This window comes from Vipera ursinii (assembly GCF_947247035.1).
Source record: "Vipera ursinii genome assembly, chromosome: 1".
In the NCBI taxonomy this organism is placed as follows: domain Eukaryota; kingdom Metazoa; phylum Chordata; class Lepidosauria; order Squamata; family Viperidae; genus Vipera; species Vipera ursinii.
In genome coordinates, this window is record NC_139512.1 from 233,840,785 (window position 1) to 233,860,537 (window position 19,753).

Here is a 19,753-nt window from a genome sequence, read left to right on the forward strand (position 1 = left end):
CTGAGATTCTCTCATGAACTGAATCCTAATGCTTACGGCTCCAGTGCTAGGTATGAGACTGTCTGGGCAGGTTTGACAGTTGACCGTTCACGGCTTCCATACAGCTATGGTGCCCTTGCATTTTCTCCAAATTAATATCAACAGCGTGACCATATGATATTAAGATTAGCAGTGCAGAGAAAATGTCAGAATGAATCTGTGGAATATTCAAAACATGGCAGAAAACTCTAGAAAAGGAAGTCCTTCTCATGACTTCAAAGTGTTCTTAAAGCCATACATGAAAAATGAGCACAAAGATAAGTATTCCTTTATTTGCTTTTTAAATTTATAGGGACCCAATTTCATCAGATGCTAGCCTGCCACTCTTCTTCTTTCATCGTACCGATCAGCTTCTGAAGGTAGCCAATATCAGGATAGAACAGAGAGCCTTTTTTTCTCCACAGAGATACACTGTACAACTTAGAATCCTGGGAAAAAAATACAATCCTAAAACCTGCAGAGTTTTTACAGAAAGAAGCACTTGTCTCTATAGACATTAATCCACTATACTGGAGGGCAATATGAATGCCAGTAGAAGAGACAAAGCTAGCATATTTCTTCTCCCATATTCCATCACTTATAAAGAGAGAGTACGTGAATTTTGAATGCACGAAGCTGCCAATTATCATTGGGGAAAAATAGAGTATTTTAAAAAATCATGACGTGCATTTCAACAGTGTGATGGTAATATTATTTGACACAAATAATATGCCTTGAATATTTCTTTCAAGATTCTAGAGATACAAGTATACATCCATCACATTTCTTCATATGCTTGTTATATGTTTTGTCTATTTAGATGAAAAAGAATTGCTCCTAGACTATTCTTCTAGCTAGACAAATCAAAAGCAATTTTCTACACTTCCATGGGAAAAGTAGGCATTTTTGGTTTATATGTGTGACAAAGAGCAGCATATGCTCCAGTTGGAAAGTATTTGGATCTTTTCATTCCACTGATGTGCAGTATTTACAAGGTAATTATTTTGATCCTGTTATAAAGAATATTTGCTTTTTTCCCCAATTAGGAAATCCCAGGGAGATGGGTATTACAGCAGTATTCAAAAATCATTTATTCAATCTATCAGTTTGAAACAGCAGTAGATAGATCCTTTAGCATTTTGTGAAGGTACCAGTATCACCTGCTGATTCTTTGTTCTGATGGAGAAAGGTTGCTGAGAAATAGCAACTGTCAAGAGCTAATCAGGATTCTTTAGGCATAAAGCAGAACAACCTCACACCTCCATGAAATCAAGGCTTTGGCTCTGCAAGTTGGTAGTACATATAGATGTAGTGCTCCCTCAATTTATGAATGTAGTGTAAATCTCAGATACTTGCAAAAGCTCCCACAATAAATAAAAGCATGAGGCAAGATGTTTCAGATACATTAATCTTTTTTATTTAAACTATATTACAATAAGATTCTATCTTACGAAGTTGGATATATTTCTTTGTAGTGCATGCTGATAAATTAGCTCAAAGGTAGTGTCAGTACAGTAAAAAACCCCAGTAAAAATGGCTGGTTATGATATCAATATATTGGACCATAAGGGTCCAACAATTTTGGGAAGCAGTGCAATCAATTAACAAGTTTTAACAGGAAACAGTCTTATTAACAAGGAAATTTAATTGGCCTGCATTGCATTATTTCTTATGCTTTAAATGCTATCAAGTGCGAACTCTGGATCTGTTATATCTATCTATCTATCTATCTATCTATCTATCTATCTATCTATCTATCTATCTATATCTCTATCTCTATCTCTATCTCTATATCTATATCTATATCTATATCTATATCTATATCTATATCTATATCTATATCTATATCTATATCTATATCTATATCTATATATCTATATCTATATCTATCTATATCTATATCTATATATATATATATATATATATATATATATATATATATATATAGATAGATAGATAGATAGATAGATAGATAGATAGATAGATAGATAGATAGATATATTTCCAGTAGCTTCTCTGTAAGTAGTTCTCTTGCCAACTTCAATTTCCAAAATATACATACTGATTTTAATTTGGGATAGGACAAAAATCCTGCTTGCAAATGAACAATGCATTTCTTTTGCCAAGCTGTGAATCAGTTTTGTCTTCTATCTCCTTTTTCATCTTTATATGAATATTAAATGAACTTCCATTTAAGAAAGGATTTAATGCTAATTAGAAGTTAGTGGTCTTGCAGTCACATCTCACAAACACTTATTCAGGATGTAATGTTCTTGCTCTATTCCATAAATTCAGTAAACTCTTTGGAATTTTTTAATTAACACACACTACAATCCTAAACACATCTACTGATTAATAAGGACAATATTATATCCAGTGCTCTGGCTATGAAGAGGACTACCTCCTTCTCAAGAAATGCACAAAACACAGTTAAATTAGGAACATTCAAGAAAGTCCAGCTGCTTTGTGAAAAAGCATGACTATGATCTGGATCACTGAGCATCTCCATAGACATCTGCATACATGTCTTTGAATAGTTCTGGAAACTTACTTCCTAATTGTTTATTTTTTGTATGTTTTAATTTTAATCCTGTTTAAGTGGAAGTCTAGTCACTGAATGTAGTAAAGAGTCAACTTCGGTCAACTTCTACAAATTCTAAAATTTGTCAAAAAGAATCCTTACCAAGGATTACCAAGGACAGGGAGTCATGATTTGTCAAAGTAAAAAGTTTGCCAACCTGTGCTGCCAATTGCTGGTTATGATCCTCTTTAAGGATTCTTTGGTCGTCCGGACCATGCATTCTGCTTGGCCATTTGAGGCCAGGTGAAAGGGAACTGAAGTGGCGTACCTAATCAAGTTAGCCTTCAGAAAGGACTGGAATTCCACAGTGGTAAATTGAGCCCCATTGTCTGAGACTAATCATAATCATAACAGTAAAGTTGGAAGGTACGTTGGAGGTCATCTAGTCCAACCCCCTGCTCAGGCAGGAAACCCTATACCATTTCAGACAAATGGCTGTTGGGTAACCTGTGCATGGCAAAGATCCTGCACAGTTCCTGGATGGTCCTGGCAGTAATCATAGTTGGGATGGGTGTGACCTCTAACCACTTAGAGTGACTGTCCACCACAATGAAGAACAGTTGAGGCTGAAGTGGTCCTGCAAAATCAATGTGGATTTTTTTCAACGGGGCTTGTGTGGTTTCTCTTTGGTGGACTGGAGCTTGAGGCATCTCTGGCCTGGATTGCTGGCAAATGTAGCAACTGTGTACTTGGGCCTCAATGTCTTTATCCAACCCTGGCCAGCACAGGTAGCTTCTTGTGAGTGCCTTCATCCGGACTATTCCTGGATGTGCCTCATGCAGAGACTCTAAAACCCTGGGCTTCAGGGAGCTCAGGACTATGACCCGACTCCCCCAAAGAATGCAGCCCTTGTGAGCTGACAGCTCATCTTTCCTCCTATAAAAACTCAGGAAGTTTGGCCCCGGACTGATGTCCGGCCATCCTGTGTATGCCCATTTCAAAACGCAACTTAGCGTTTTGTCAGAGGCTGTCTCAGCAGCCACATCCCCAGTATGAAGGGGAGACTCGGGCAAATCCGGTTTGGCCAATAATATCTGGGAAGAGTTTGATCCTGTGACTCCAGATGAAGTGGACAGGATCATGGGGAAATTAAGTGCCGCCACGTGTTTGTTGGACCCGTGTCCCTCCTGGCTGGTTTATGCAGCCCAGGAGGTTACACGAGGCTGGCTCCTGGCAGTTACAAATGCTTCCTTGAGTGAGGGGTGCTTCCCTGCCGCCTTGAAGGAGGTGGTGGTAAGGCCCCTCCTCAAGAAACCTGCCTTGGATCCAGCTATTTTAAACAACTTTCGTCCTGTCTCCAACCTTCGCTTTCTTGCGAAGGTTGTTGAGAGCGTGGTGGCACGGCAGCTCCCTTTGGTCCTGGAGGAAACTGAATATCTGGATCCATACCAATCGGGTTTCAGGCCCAGGTACAGCACGGAGACGGCATTGGTCGCACTGATGGATGATCTCTGGCGGGCCTGAGACAGGGGTTATTCCTTTGTCCTAGTCCTTTTAGATCTCTCAGTGGCTTTTGATACCATCGACCATGGTATCTTGCTGGGAGTGGGAGGCACCGTTTTACAGTAGTTCTCCTCCTACCTCTCGGACTGCTCGCAGATGGTGTTGACAGGAGGGCAGAGGTCAACCCCTAGGTCCCTTAATTGTGGGGTGCCTCAAGGGTCGGTGCTCTCGCCCCTCCTGTTCAACATGTATATGAAGCCGCTGGGTGAGATCATCTGTGGTTTTGGGGTGAGGTATCATCAATATGCCGATGATACCCAGCTCTTTATCTCCACCCCGAACCAAGCCAGTGATGCCCTCGATGTGATGTCCCGTTGCCTGGAAGCGGTACGGATTTGAATGGGGAAGAACAGGCTCCAGCTCAACCCGGCCAAGACTGAGTGGCTTTACGTACCGGCATCTCGACTTGTCCAAGAGGTTCCATCTTTGGTTATGGGAGGAGAGGTGTTGCCTCCCGTTGATAGGGTGTGCAATTTAGGCATCCTCCTGGACTCACGACTCAGTTTTGAAGATCATATTGGAGTCGTGGCCAGGGGGGCATTTGCCCAGGTTTGCCTGGTGCGCCAGTTGCACCCCTATCTGGACCGAGATGCCCTACGTACGGTCACTCATGCACTCGTTACCTCTCGGATAGTTTACTGCAATGCTCTCTACATGGGGCTGCCCTTGAAGACCACCCGGAGGCTTCAGCTGGTGCAGAATGCGGCCGCGCGGGTAGTGATGGGAGCATCCCGATACTCCCATATTACACCCCTCCTGTATGAGCTGCATTGGCTACCAGTTGTCTTCTTGAATAATAAGTTATGGGAACCTGCCTCCCATCAGCCATTAAATGGCTCAACATGACCCCTATTCTGTACAGGGATGCATCACATGCAATGCTGATAGGCAGCTGTTCCTTAAAATGTGTCTGTACTGAGTGTGATAACAACAGTGATTTGACTGCCGAGAAACTTTTCTCATGAATGCTCATCCACTGCCACTGTGTTTTTTTGTCCAAGACCCTGTGTAAGGGCTCTGCCACTGCGGCCTTGTGTGGAAGAAAGGCATGATAAAAGTTGAGTAGCCCTAAGAATGCCTGAAGCTTCCCCTTTGACTTAGGACTGTGAGCCTGCTGAATTGCTTTAAGCTTGGATTCAGCCGGATGAATGCCTGCAGCATCTATGCAGAAACCAAGGAACTCAGTTGAATGTACCCCTATCTTGCATTTTTTCCTCTTTAGTTTCAGCCCAGCTTTGTGGAAACACTGAAGAATGGCTTTGAGCCATTCTGCCAAGATTTCTACTGACTCCCAAGCTATGAGGACATCATCAAAATAAGGGCACATACCTGGAATGTTTTTTAGCGTGCGCTCCATCACACTCTGGAAAAGCCCTGGGGCTACATTGACCCCAAATTGTAGGCATCTTACACTGAAAGCTCCCCTGTGGGTGACTATGGTCTGAGCTTCCGCCATGGCATCATCCATGGACAGTTGCTGGTAGGCTTGGGCCAAATCCAATTTGGCAAATACACGACCTCCCTGTAAAAACACCAGAATATGGCTGACTACAGGCACCAGATATGCATGTTGTTGAAGTGCTCTGTTTATAGTGCACTTGTAATCCGTGCATATGCGCACCTCACCATTGGCTTTAAGTAGTGTAACTATGGGTGTCTCCCACACACTGCTATCTACTGGCTGTAACACACCTTGTTGCACCAGCTTGTCCAGCTCTGCATCTATTTTTGGTTTGAGGGCAAAAGGCATTCTGCAAGGCTTGATCCTGATTGGGCTTACGGTTGGATCAAGGTGGAGGGCAATTGGAGGTCCCTTGTACTTGCGCAAGCTGGGGCTGAAAACATCAGCAAATTCCTTGCAAACTGCCAAAAGGCCCACTGCTTGTGTTCTGTTAATGCCAGTCACATGGATGCCCAGGGCATCAAACCAGTCTAAACCAATGAGGCTTGTGTGGTGGCCTTCGACTACCACAACGTCGAGGGGCCCCTCAAACTCTTTGCACTGAACCTTGAGCATAGCTTCTCCCTTAACTGCTACACGGGAATTTTGGAAATCCGTTAACAGCAGATTTGACGGCTTGAATTCAACTCTCTTGCCGCTGCAGTTGCAAATGTTGTTAAAAGTTCTTTGAGAAATTATGGACAGGGCTGACCTAGTGTCCAGCTCCATGTGGCAGGGAATTCCTTGAAGCTTGACTTTAAACCTAAGCTTTTCTTTAAGGGGGCGATGGGCACCTGTTCTAAAAATTCTCCTGCTGGAGCAATAGCCAACTCTGTTTTGTCCCAGGGCCCCTGTAGCTTTCCTGGGGAATTCTTCTTGTTGAATGTCCCTTTGGCGACCTTTACAGATGGTGGCGATGTATCTGCCTCCACAGCCTGCACATCAAGTGGAAGGAATTGCCTTCTCAGCTGGCTGCTGCCCTCTATCTGGTAGCTTCCGCAGCTGGTCAATCTCATTGTCCATGTCAGGGTCGTCGGCTCTTTTGGCGTCCTCATGGTGGATGGATTCTGGGCTGGGAGTGTTCTTGGAGGGCCGCAAGGCTTTGCCGGCTCCCCCGGCAGCTTCTTCAGCCATGATCTCTTTCAGGGCATCTTGGAATGTCAAGGTTTCCTTTGCAAACAGCTTTTGCTGAAGGTCCCTGTTCCTCAACCCGCATACAAAATGGTCTCTCAGTCTCTCTTCAAGGTCTGTGAAATTGCAGAGCCGGGATGCCTGTCATAGCACAGCTATAAACTTGGCAGCAGACTCTCCTGGTTGCTGCTCCTTTTGCTCAAAAGCGTGTCTCTGTACAATGATGGAGAGCTTCAGCTCAAAATGTTCCTTGAGCTTTTTCTTGAGTAGGCAACTGACTCTAGTGTAGCAGAAGCGATTAGGTTTTTGGCTATACCAAATGTCACTTGGCCACACATGTACTTGCACCCTTTAAGCCATCTTCGCTAACTTGGTTAGCCCGCAGATAGTTCTCGATTCATGAAATGTACGAGCTTCACCTCTCGGGATGTGACATGCCGAACTCTGACGGCTTGCTGACCTTGGCCATGGTTAGCTGTTGCTGACCTCTCAATGCCTTGTGCTGCTAAGGGCTTCTGTGTTGATCCTAGGGACAAGTCCTTTAGGATGGGATTGCCTCCAGTGTAGCTTGCTGGCAGGCAGAGGGGGGAACGTGGTTCCTACCAGAGCGCAGATGCCTGGTCTTACCCCTAATGATTTCTGGCTCTCTCTTCCTTACCAGCACATCCCATCTTCATGGCCACTGTTAAGTATCGGGAATGGTGAGGCATTGACGAGGCGTTTGGTAACAACATCAGCACAATTATTAAGTTAACACAAAAGCGGCCTGAACTGCCACTTAACTTCTATTTATGCAGACCACCACTAGGAATTAAAGCATTCTTTCCTGCTCAAAACACAAGTAACAACTCTGGAGACAAGCAGTCTGGAGTTTAAACAGACACAGCAGTTAACTATATCTCAATGGTTTGCAAGTAACTTACATCAATACATAACACAGTCTTTCATTCAGGTCAGATCAGAGAGTGATCTGTAGTCCCTAAGCTAAGTCACCCTGGCACATGGCTGACCATGGGCCATCCCTCCTGGCCTAAATAGACAAAATACTGGCCAAATAATTTTTGTGCTATGGAGATGCTGTTGCTATGAAGCATGTATTTTGCATTAATAATATATAAAGCAATAATCACAGCCTTGGCTAGCAGGCTTACGGATGATCAGCAAATGAACTGTATTGAATTTATATTGCAGTAAATAAATCTGGGAAGTGAGGCATAGCCATTTTTCAAATCAACTGAGAAAGCATTGTAGTTTTTGGATAGTAAGGTGATAAGGGGTCTCACAGACAACTACAGCAAAATTTAATATATTGGGAGGGAGACAATGTTGTTATTATGGTTAATGAAAGTAATACATAATTTATGTCATCCTCTTTATATATTTAAATACCCTTCTCAAAAAAAATTGAGAAGAATAAATTCAGATTACAGTGCAAGGTCTGCAATGAAATATTTTCTTTAAAGACTCAGGAAGCTCTAAACCAGGGGTCTTCAAACGTGGCCCTTTTGTGACTTGTGGACTTGTGGACTTCAGACTTAGCATGCCTGGCTGAGGAATTCTGGGAGTTGAAGTCCACAAGTCATACGTTTGAAGACCCCTGCTCTAAACCATTTCGTCCTAAGGTGCTTTTGATTTAAGTTGCTACTTATAATTAGTGTGTTTCATCTTGTTCTATAGTTACTGGCACAAAATACACTTAGTTCATTTTATGGGCTTTTTAGACTTGATTATTTCCCTAATGTCCATGTTTTCTAAATTATTTCTTAACCAATGACTAAACAACTAGGGTATTAACTCAGTTTCTGCTGTCTGCCTGTACAGTGTAGAGCTTGCTAGAAGTAAAATGAAGTAGAAATTCCTTGAAACTATTCTTTCTGTTCCATTTAAGTACCAACACACCAGGTATAATCCGGTTGTATCGGTAATGGTTAGCATATTATTTCTTGTAATTTTTTTGAATTTTTTATTAGTTTTTATAGGGTTAAAGAGGGGGGTAAGGGAATTTGGGATAGGGTACAGGAGAGGTTGGGGGTGAGGGTTGGGTTTTCCCCCAATAACATTCAATATTTGGCAAACAGCATATTGTCTGGGTAGATAAAGGTAAATAAAAGTAATAAAGCTAATAATTAATAACAATGATAGGTATAATAGATTATCATAAACAATACTAAGTTTTCAATGTATGGTATTTTTCTTACTCAAATAAATTCAAAATTGTATATCATATTCCTTTCTCTCTAACTCGCTTATCTAGCCGGTGATAGAATTTATTCCAAGTTCTATAGTAAACTGAATGTTCTTTCTCTTTAATCTCTAAGGTTAATCTATCCATTTCTGCACAATCCAATATTTCCTTGATTAATACTTCTTCAGTCGGTAACTTTTCATTTTTCCAATATTGGGCATACATAATTCTCACTGCTGTCAATACAGGCAACATTAAGTATCCGCTCTCCTTGTCATAGTTGGGGACTATCATTCCTAACAGAAACAATTCTGGTTTAAATTCTATTTGTTTTTTAATCATCTTCTCCAACCATAAATGTATCTTAAGCCAGAACCTTTTTGCTTTGGGACATGACCACCAGATATGGTAATAAGTACCTGGTCTTTGGTTACATTTCCAACAGACATTTGAAGTATTTTTAAACATTTTGGCTAGTCTCACTGGTGTCATGTGCCATCTATAAAACATTTTATACAATTTTTTCTTTATATGGGATAGCTTTGTTTAATCTAATATTTCTGTCCCATAACTTTTCCCATTCTTCAAGCTCTATAGTATGTCCAACATTTTTTGCTCATATTATCATTGTTTCTTTTAACTTATTCCTCCTCCATCTTTAAGTTAAGCAGAAATCTATAAAGTTTTTAATCAGCTTTTCATCTGTTTTTAGCAATGTAAGATCAAGTTTTGTCTGTTCCTTATAGAGCCCTGTTGTTTTCACATCTTTTTCATATCTTGATTGGATTTATAGGTATGGCCACCATGATAGGTCAATAACTTCTTGTTGTAAGTCTTGTCTAGATTTCAATCTTCCTTCATTGTCCAGTACGTCTTTATATGTTACAAGTTTATCATAGTTAATTAAGTTTGGGTAAGCAAAGGCTTCCATTGTTGAAAGCCATTCAGGTATCTTTATATATATATATATATATATATATATATATATATATATATATATATATATATATATATATATATATATATATATTTGTTTTCGTAGATTCTCGCGGGTGTCTGTATGTGTAGATCTAGAGTCTCGGGTTTCTTCCTGCGTTCCTTTCATCTTCAGAAAGTTGTGGCGACGTTTCGACGAAATCCCATCCGTCATCATCAGGCCGGAGTGTTCCTCCTGCTGCTTCCAGGAGCAATGCGTGGTCTGGCTGTTCCTTTCCTTCCAACTGCCGGTGGGGCTGTGTTCTGACTGGGAGGAGGCGTGGCTGCTTTCTGATTGGGTGGGGGTGTCCTCCGACTGGGTGGAGGCGTGGTTGTCTTCTGATTGAGTGGAGGCGTGGTTGTCTTCTGATTGAGTGGAGGCGTGGCTGTCTTCTGATTGGTTTTTTGTTGTGTTGTAATATCCTGAGTGTTGTGATTTGGTGTCCTGAGGAGTGGGCTGTGTAGTGGCCTCCAGAGCTTTGGTTTGGCTCCGAGTTCGAGGACCTGCTATGTATCTCTGGTATGGGTCAGTCAGGTTCGTGTGTGCGTTCTTCTGCTTGGGTGATGGCACTTTTGCTTGACTTGTTCTGTCTTCTGTGTGGGAGAGTTTTTGTTCTGGGTGTGGATGAGTCTTGCTGGGGCTGGTGGCATTTGGGGTTGTTTGTTGGTTTTTTAAATCCTTGTTTGCTGAACAACACAACAAAAAACCCCACCCATTCAGAACACACCCCACCCAATCAGAAGACAGCCACGCCTCCAATCAATCAGAAGACAACCACGCATCCACCCAATCAGAAGACAGCCACGCCTCCACTCAATCAGAAGACAACCACGCCTCCACCCAGTCGGAGGACACCCCCACACAATCAGAAAGCAGCCACGCCTCCTCCCAGTCAGAACACAGCCCCACCGGCAGTTGGAAGGAAAGGAACAGCCAGACCACGCATTGCTCCTGGAAGCAGCAGGAGGAACACTCCGGCCTGATGATGACGGATGGGATTTCGTCGAAACGTCGCCACAACTTTCTGAAGATGAAAGGAACGCGGGAAGAAACCCGAGACTCTAGATCTACATATATATATATATATATATATATATATATATATATATATATATATATATATATATATATATATATATATATTTCCCATTCTAAGAGAAGTACATTTCTTATAGCATGGTTCTGGAAATATTTATTTATTTATTTATTTATTTATTTATTTATTATTTATTTATTTATTGAATTTGTATACCGCCCTATTCCCGTAGGACTCAGGGCGGTTTACAGGGCAATTAAAACCATGAAATACAAAAATTAAAATCAATTAAAACAATTAATTAAATTCAAGCCCCAAAAGTAAATCTAAAACCCAATTAAAATTAAAAACCCATCAGTCTGGGCCAAACAGCTCGAAGAGCCAAGTTTTCAAGTCCTGGAGAAATGAGCGAAGGTCAGGGGCAGTCCTAAATTCTGTAGGTAGTTGGTTCCATAGGGCAGGTACACCCACAGAGAACGCCCTTCTCCTGGGAATAACCCATCAGCATTCATTAACCGGTGGTACCCTGAGAAGGCCCTCCCTGTGGGAGCACACAGGACGATGGGAAGATGATGCCGGCAGCAGGTGTTCCCTTAGATAGTCTGGACCCAAGCCATTTAGGGCTTTCTAGGTCATTACCAGCACCTTGAATCTCACCCGGAGGGCAACCGGAAGCCAATGCAGCTCACAGAGAAGAGGTGTTACACGGGAGTATCGGGAAGCTCCCATCACAACTCGTGCGGCTGCATTCTGCACCAGTTGAAGCCTCCGAGTGGTCCTCAAGGGTAGCCCCATGTAGAGGGCATTGCAGTAGTCTAACCGGGAGGTCACGAGCGCATGGGTGACTGTTCGTAGGGCATCTCGGTCCAGATAGGGCCGCAACTGGTGCACCAGGTGAACCTGGGCAAAAGCCCCCCGGTCACGGCTCCTATATGAAATATCTATGCGCTTTATTCTTCCCATACCACAGAAAGGCATGCCAGCCAATCTGCAGGTCATGCCCCTCTATATATATTAATATTTTGTCTCTAAGTGTTATCCATTCTTTAATCCACATTAAAATAGCTGCTTGGTAATATAACTTCCAGTCTGGGAGTCCAAATCCTCCCCTTTCTCTAACGTCTGTAGCAATTTCACTTTAATTCGTGCTTTTTTCCCTTGCCCAATAAATTTCAATATTATGGTATTCAGTTCATCAAAGAAGGCTTTTTCTAATTTTACCAGAATAGTTTGAAATAAAAAGAGTATTTTCGGTAAGATATTCATTTTAATTATAGCTATTCTTCTCAGTATTGACAGTTGGAGATTTTTCCACTTTTCTAAGTCCAGTTTTATTTGTTTTAATAATTTTGTATATTTGTCCTCTTTTACTGTTATACATCTTGCTGTTAAGTGAATTCCCAAGTACTTAACTTTTTTAACTATTTGAAGATTTGTTTTTCTTGCAAGTTGCATTTTCTGTTTTTCTGTTAAGTTCTTTGTCAAAACTTTAGTCTTTTCTATATTTATTATCAGGCCTGCGACCTCGCCATATTGTTCTATTATGGCCAACAATTTTGTGCTTGTTTCCAGAGGTTCTTCCAATATAAAGACCAAGTCATCTGTGAATGCGTGCAATTTATATTTTTCACCCTTTATCTCCAGTCCTTTAATCTCAGAGTCTTGTCTAATATTTCTGTTCAATACTTCCAAGGTTAATATAAATAGCAATGGGGATAAAGGACAAACTTGTCTTGTGCCCTTTTTAATATTAAAACTTTCTGTGTAGTCTCCGTTTACAATTATTCTAGCAGTCTGTTTATCATAAATTGCATGAATTGCATTCATAAAGTTTTCCCCAAAATCCATTTCCATAAGTTGCTGAAACATAAATTGATTTATTGTAAATATTAATACAGTATTCTAATGCTGTGAATATCACACGGTTTGGTTTAATCTCATTATGTTTCACATTCCTTGAGAGTCTGGATGTTGGACATTTCTGTAGTAGATTGATTGTTGTTGACTAGGTGTGATCAAGTCAGTGTTCACTCCTAGTGACCATCAGATTCCCCTAACCTGGTTCTTCAAGTCTTCCACTAGTTTCCCAATCACTACTGTAACTGAGATAGCCCACCTTATCGCTGAATGTCTTCTCTTTTCTTGCACATTTCCTAGCATTATAGACCAGGAAGATGCATAGTTATTGGACATCTAAACTTATAAACAGGATAACATGTGTAATATATAATATTCAAAAAATGGAAAATACAGAATGCAATTTACATGTTATATGTAAACAGTTGCTCCAAGTTACTTCAGATTTAAAAAAAGATGAAATGACATAGTTTAGAACAGGGGTGTCAAACTCAATTTCATTGGGGGCCGCATCAGCATTGTGGTTGCCCTCAAGGGGTCGGGTGGGCGTGACCTACTGGGTGGGCATGGCTAGAGTGCGTATGGCCTACTTTGTGGGCGTGGCCAGCTCTACATCGTTGGCATCAAGGGTGCCTATGGGGGCCTAGGCAGGAGTGGGACAGATCTGAGGGTCTCTGGCAGAAGGAGGGTCTCTGGGCCAGGGTCAAGGCAGTGGGGCCGTTCCCTCACTCTTTCCAGGATGGCTTCGCGGGCCGCATGAAACCACTTCGCGGGCCGGATCCAGCCCCCGGGCCTTGTGTTTGACATGTCTGGTTTAGAACATAAAATTTTTGTTTTCAGGCAAGAGTTCAGGATATTTTGAACTGGACTGACGATAGGGTTGTTTTTTTTTTTAAAAAAATGTTTTTAATATTTTATCACTGGGGCTTGTTAGTTTAAACTTTTTTTTAACATTTGTATTATTGTGTTGTACTGTTGTTAGCCGCCCTGAGTCCTTCGGGAGATAGGGCGGCATATAAGTCCCAATAATAAATAAATAAATAAATATTCTAAATGCAATTCTCATTATGTTTATTCAAAAGTAAGTCCCATTAAATTCATTATGTCCTATAATGTCATTATGTCCTATAATTCATTATGTCCTATAATTCTCAATAAAGGATGAGGAAGCCCTCAAATATTCCTGAATTACAAATCCCAGAACTCCAGCCTTTGATGAGAAATACCAGTGTAGAACTGCAACTTCCAATTTGATCCTCTCTAAATGCAGCTCCAACATCAAACAGCCAGAGTGCTATTTATAATATCAGGGAGTTGAAATTTTAATATTTTGGGAATATTTACCAAAATTGGAGGATAAGGATGTGTAAGATTACGAACAGAACATGCATGGCTGTTGCTAGGTTGTCATCAGGTATAAGAGTTTTTTCCTTGTGTCAATACTACTGGTCATTGATAGTCTATACCAGGGGTCTTCAAACCTGGCCCTTTTATGACTTGTGGAAGTAAAGGGAGACCATAGAAAGAAAAAGAAAAACCCAGCATGTTCCAAAGTGCTTTGGTGCTAATGTCTATTAACTGGAGTTTGCTGCTAACATCTGTCCTGTCTTCTGATTGGGTGGATGCGTGGTTGTCTTCTGATTGATTGGAGGCGTGGCTGTCTTGTTTACTTCTCATTTTAGTAGTTTGTGTTCTTGCTGAATGCTTACAATGGGAATTATTTTGGTTTGCTCAGAACATGAATAATATATATATTTAAACTGAACATGCAGGTGATATGAATATGTCTAAAATGGAAGGGAGAGAGGGAAGGGGAAGGGGAAAAAATGTGCTATCATACAATATTGGCTGATGTAACCACTTGGCTTTCTGAGTATCCAACATTCTTAAACTGATTCCTTTCCTGTAGTAAAGCTGCAAATCTGGTTTCCCCAACTAAAAATGTGTTTTAAAAGCAGTAACTCCATTGGATTCCATTCCCTTCCTTGTTGATTCCTCCCATCCAGCTGCTATAGTTTCTATGCTGAATCCAAGGGCTCTCCTGAAGAGAAGCTTGTTGATAGCATGATGGTTGCTATGAGAATGATATAACTTTGCCATTGTCTTCCATGTAATACTGATACATCCTCTCAATTTTCAAGGCACTGTGCTATTTTTGAAGGCTTTTCCAAAAAAAGGTTGTTTTTTTTCCAAATATAAAAGAGAATAGGGTTTGTTTGTTTTTCACATTCCAAACTTTATCTCAGGGGTCTTCAAACTTGGCCCTTTTATGACTTGTGGACTTCAACTCCCAGAATTCCTCAGCCAGCATGCCTGGCTGAGGAATTCTGGGAGTTGAAGTCCACAAGTCATAAAAGGGCCAAGTTTGAAGAGCCCTGGTCTACACCATGGGTGTCCAACTCACCGCATCACATGAAGTGTTGCAACATATCATGACTTTTTTCGCATTGCCGGAGCTGGGGTGGGCGCGGCCTCCACATGATGCAACCGGACCATGGGCCGGCAGTTTGACACCCCTGTCTACAACCTTCTCATCAGACAATACCATTAACAAAGCTAGAATAAGAACCTAAATCTACCCCCAAAAACCCTTATTTCTTTGAAAGTTAGAAACCACTGTGATTAATTCAGATGATCACATATTCTCATAACCTATAATGTAATCGTGTGAGATTTAACTATCTTGTGCAATTTCTGCCCTTTGTGGTCTTGGTTTTTAAATTATATTAAAGCAGTTTTAGGAATTTTGTTTTAGGTTTTAGGTGCTCATTTTCAAGCATATTACATCTTTTTGTTCTCTCTGTTTCTCTCTCTCTCTGTGTGTGCCTTTCTCTGTTTCTCTGTGTGTCTCTCTCTACACACACACACACACACACACACACAGAGAGAGAGAGAGAGAGAGAGAGAGAGAGAGAGAGAGAGAGAGAGAGAGAGAGAGAGAGAGAGCCCAATAGGCAGCAGACTGGATAGTGAGATTTAACCTATTAACCTAAGTTTAAGAGGCTTAAACTATGTTAATATTTAGCCACATCAGCTTAGTTTTAATGTGCTTCTTTAATCATGGAAAGATGGGACAGGAAGGAATTTAAAATGAAATTGCCCTAAACTGCAGGGGAAAGGAGATTTAAGTCTTCTTCCACCAGCTATTGTGAAAATCCGTCCCAACTAGGAAGAGGGGGGGGACCCTTTGTACTAATGTCGGTGTGTTGAGGAAGCCAGCCAAAATTAACAACACATTCTGAATAATTCAAAGAAATTGATCCCATCCTCCCATAAAATAAACAGCCTTAGGTTTGCATGTATAGGAATAAGATGCACAGTTTAGCTGTCCTGTAAATTAAGAGGAAATGTTTCATACTTCCAGCTGAATTTATTATGCTGTGAAGCAGAGGAACTGTAGCCATATTTGTAGTCATACTTGGCACATTTATTTATGTGTAGCTGTCTAGTATTTAAATCATAGCTATGTATCAGTTCAACAATAATGACAACAACTTTGCCAAGTCAGTATTATTCTGATAACTTGAAAGGAGAGAGGGGAACACAAGAAACAGATTCATCTCAGCCATTTTCCTGAAATTGGGACTTTTAGGATATTTGAACCAGGGGCCCGCTGGCTCTTCAGGCATACTTTTTGTCACTGGCATACACCTGTAGCAGTATTGTTGTTGTTATTATTGTTGTTGTTGTTGTTGTTGTTGTTGTTGTTGTTATTATTATTATTATTATTATTATTATTATTATTATTATTATTATTATCCCCCCACCAAATTATTCTCCAATGTCCAGGTTGCCATGAAATCATTCACGGCAATGTGTGACTGTTGTGTTTTATTTCTATTTAGATATTTGCCTTCATGCTATGAATTGTTTCACTTTTTTCCCCCATTTTGGATTAGACTTTACTAACGACAACTGCGTGTGGGAATATGTAAGCCAAGGACTTCAGTATTGCGCTTCTAAATGTGGGACATCAGTATGGTGGTGATCTGCTCTGACACCTCGGTCATGTCAGTCCACATTTAATTTAGCAAAGCATTTTTTTTCCCTGGATGGCAGAAAGCTCTCAGAATTGCCATAGTTTCCTCATCCTTTATTAGGTCTTTAATCTTAGGATTCTGTTTTCACTCAAGCTCTCCTCAAGAGAATATTCTGCTGCTAATTTTTGGATTTGATTTTCTGGAACAGGGAAGGAGAGATAGAGAAGGGTGGGTTGCAGGGGGGGGGAAGAGAGATTCTGATTTCACTGCAGCTCATTTGCAGTTCAAGTTAAGGCATCTCCTGCCATCTAGTGGTGAAAAGAAAATTCTACCAGCAAAATACAGAGATGGGGGGGGGGGGAAACACACTTGAGATGAAATGTTGGGAAATGAAAAGAAGCTGCAAATGATTCAAGCCATTTTATGAACTTTCACATTACCTGGCAGAAATGAATTAGAAAACTGCAGAAGAAAGGATATAGGTCAAAAAGAATGTCAAGTTGCTTTATGGGGAAATGAAACTTAACAATAAAAGGACAGCAACATGTGCTGGTTCCATGCTGACCGCAACAAATAAGACAATTTGCAGATAGGAAACCTCACAGGTTTGGTATCCACAAGCAGAGTCTTGTGATACGCTATTGGAAGACTGTGCTGTTAAAAGGCCTATTCTCATCAGGAATGATTCCAAATGATGTTTTCCTCAAGGCCTCCAGAAGCTCTTCCTACATAAAAGCCATTTCATTGTTTAAAATGTTCACTCTGAAAATATTGCTGTTGCCTAGTGAAATCAGGTGAAATCCAAGAAATTTTCACTCTCACCCGTTCATTTTAGTTGCTCTCTCATCAACTGAACTTTTGTTTGTTTTTTGCATTAAGCCTGCACTCTTTTGCGTTAAGCCTGCATATAGTACTATATGTCCTGTTTTTTGAAACACTTAGAGTTGTGACAGCTGACACATGGAATTTCAAGAAAGTTATTGTTCCCTACTCAGAACTGGAAGTTTAAAGAGCAATTTTTTAAAAAAAAATCTGACTTTTCTGGAAGAGCATTGACTTGCTTGGGCCTCTCCAATGGAGGAGCCTTAGAGAAGCTAGCAAGGCTCTGACTTGCTATTTTCTCTTCTGCCAAGAGAAACAGGAAGGACAATTCAAGAACTAGCTGGGAATTCATGCAATCCGAAAAGAGCCTTATTGCTGTCTCAGGGTTTTAAGTCTCTTGGAAGTGGGGTTGGAATTTCTGCTTCCTTTCCTCTAAGGCCCAGCCAAGGAAGGATTCAGCATTGGCAAAGAAGAAAAAAAAATATTACCATAGACTTTTATTAACTGCCTTGGGGGGGGTGTGGGGGGTTTACTTCAGACAGAACCAATGGGGTGAGAGGTATGATGGCCTGTTCCTTTTATGCTGCTTTTTCCACTTGATGGAAAAATAACTACTGACTGCTCATTCTCTGTGCCCAGAGGAGCTGTCAGAAAGCAAGAAACAACAGTGACAAAAATGGAGATGAGGAACAGGAGGTCACCATATTTTGGAGTTGGAGATTGGGTTGATAGACTACCAGAACCTGAAACCAATTGCAGAGTAGTACTAACCTTGCCAGATTATCATTTGTGGGTTTAGACACAGAGTCATTTTTGGCTCCATTTTCACAATAATTACTCAAATGTCAGACATTTTTTAAATAATACATTTTTACTTAATCATTGTTTCTAAAATAAATCATGCTGTGACTAAACGTATATTTCTTAAGAAAATACTCTCTTTGCAATGCAAATCTTATTATTATTATTATTATTATTATTATTATTATTATTATTATTATTATTATCATTATATTTTAACGTATATTTTTATGTAAGGAGAAAAGAAAATTCCCAGGGAACATGAACTTCATAGTATCCCCTACTAACAGGAGGCATTATAGTTTTCTTGAGAACAGATATCCTAAATGATGATACAGTTGCTGCTATCGTCGCTGAAATGATGGTACAGTTGCTGCTATCATCGCAGTTTCTTCTTACTAAATTTTACAAATTAATATACATTCAAATGGAATTCCCTATGTATGTGTATATGTGTCTAGATGTGTATAATCTCATACTCTTAGACTTTTGCATGAAAACAGTTGTAAATATCTGGGGGTGGGGGACAAGGTTGTGTCTTCAAGTCAATATTTGACTTAGCTAGTGCCTTGACAAGTCTCTGCAGTTTTCTTGGAAGATTTTGGAAGTAGTTTGTGTTTGCATCTTTAGAGAGAGGGACTAGCCTAAGGTCACTCAGCTGGTTTCATTCCTAAAGCTAAACTAGAAACCATGGTCTTCCAATTTCTAGCCCTGATGCCTTAACCCAGGCTCGGGGGCCAGATCCGGCCCATGAAGTGGTTTCATGTGGCCCACGAAGCCATCCTGGAAACAGTGATGGAACGGCCCCCACTGCCTTGGCCCTGGCCCAGAGACCCTCCTTCTGCCAGAGACCCTCAGATCTGTCCCACTCCTGCCCAGGCCCCCATAGGCATCCTTGATGTGAATGATGTAGAGCTGGCCACGCCCACCCAGTAGGCCAAACGCACTCTAGCCACGCCCACCCTGGCCATACCCACCTGGCCCCCCGAGGGCAACCGCAATGCTGATGCGGCCCTCAATGAAATTGAGTTTGACACCCCTGCCTTAACCAAACTGGCTCACTCACTATAAATAGCAATAGCAATAGCTTCATAGTGCTTTACAGCCCTCTCTAAGTGGTTTACAGAGTCAGCGTATTGACCCCCAGCAATCTGGGTCCTCATTTTACTGACTGAGTGTCCGGTACCTCAATAAACTGTTAGACCAAGCCAGCTGTCTCTGAGTGGTTCTTGAGCCACTTCACTGACCTTGAAAGGATGTTAAGCCGGTCAGAATCAAACTCCTGGCAGTGGGAAGAGTCAGGCTGCAATACTGTATTCTAACCACGGCACCACCACAGCTCCTGGTTACCTGGTTCATAAAAGAAGATTAAGAAAAAGGAACAAAGAAATTTGGCTTAGCTCAATTACTGCTGTAGGCCTG

General features: G+C 41.1%; 1 protein-coding gene across 1 annotated transcript in view; it reads left to right on the top strand.

The window, feature by feature from the left end:
• ADGRB3 (adhesion G protein-coupled receptor B3) overlaps positions 1-19,753 on the top strand; it is a gene marked incomplete at both ends in the record, with an annotated part of 540,315 nt that overhangs the window by 138,726 nt on the left and 381,836 nt on the right. The gene's annotated exons all lie outside the window — the stretch shown is intronic.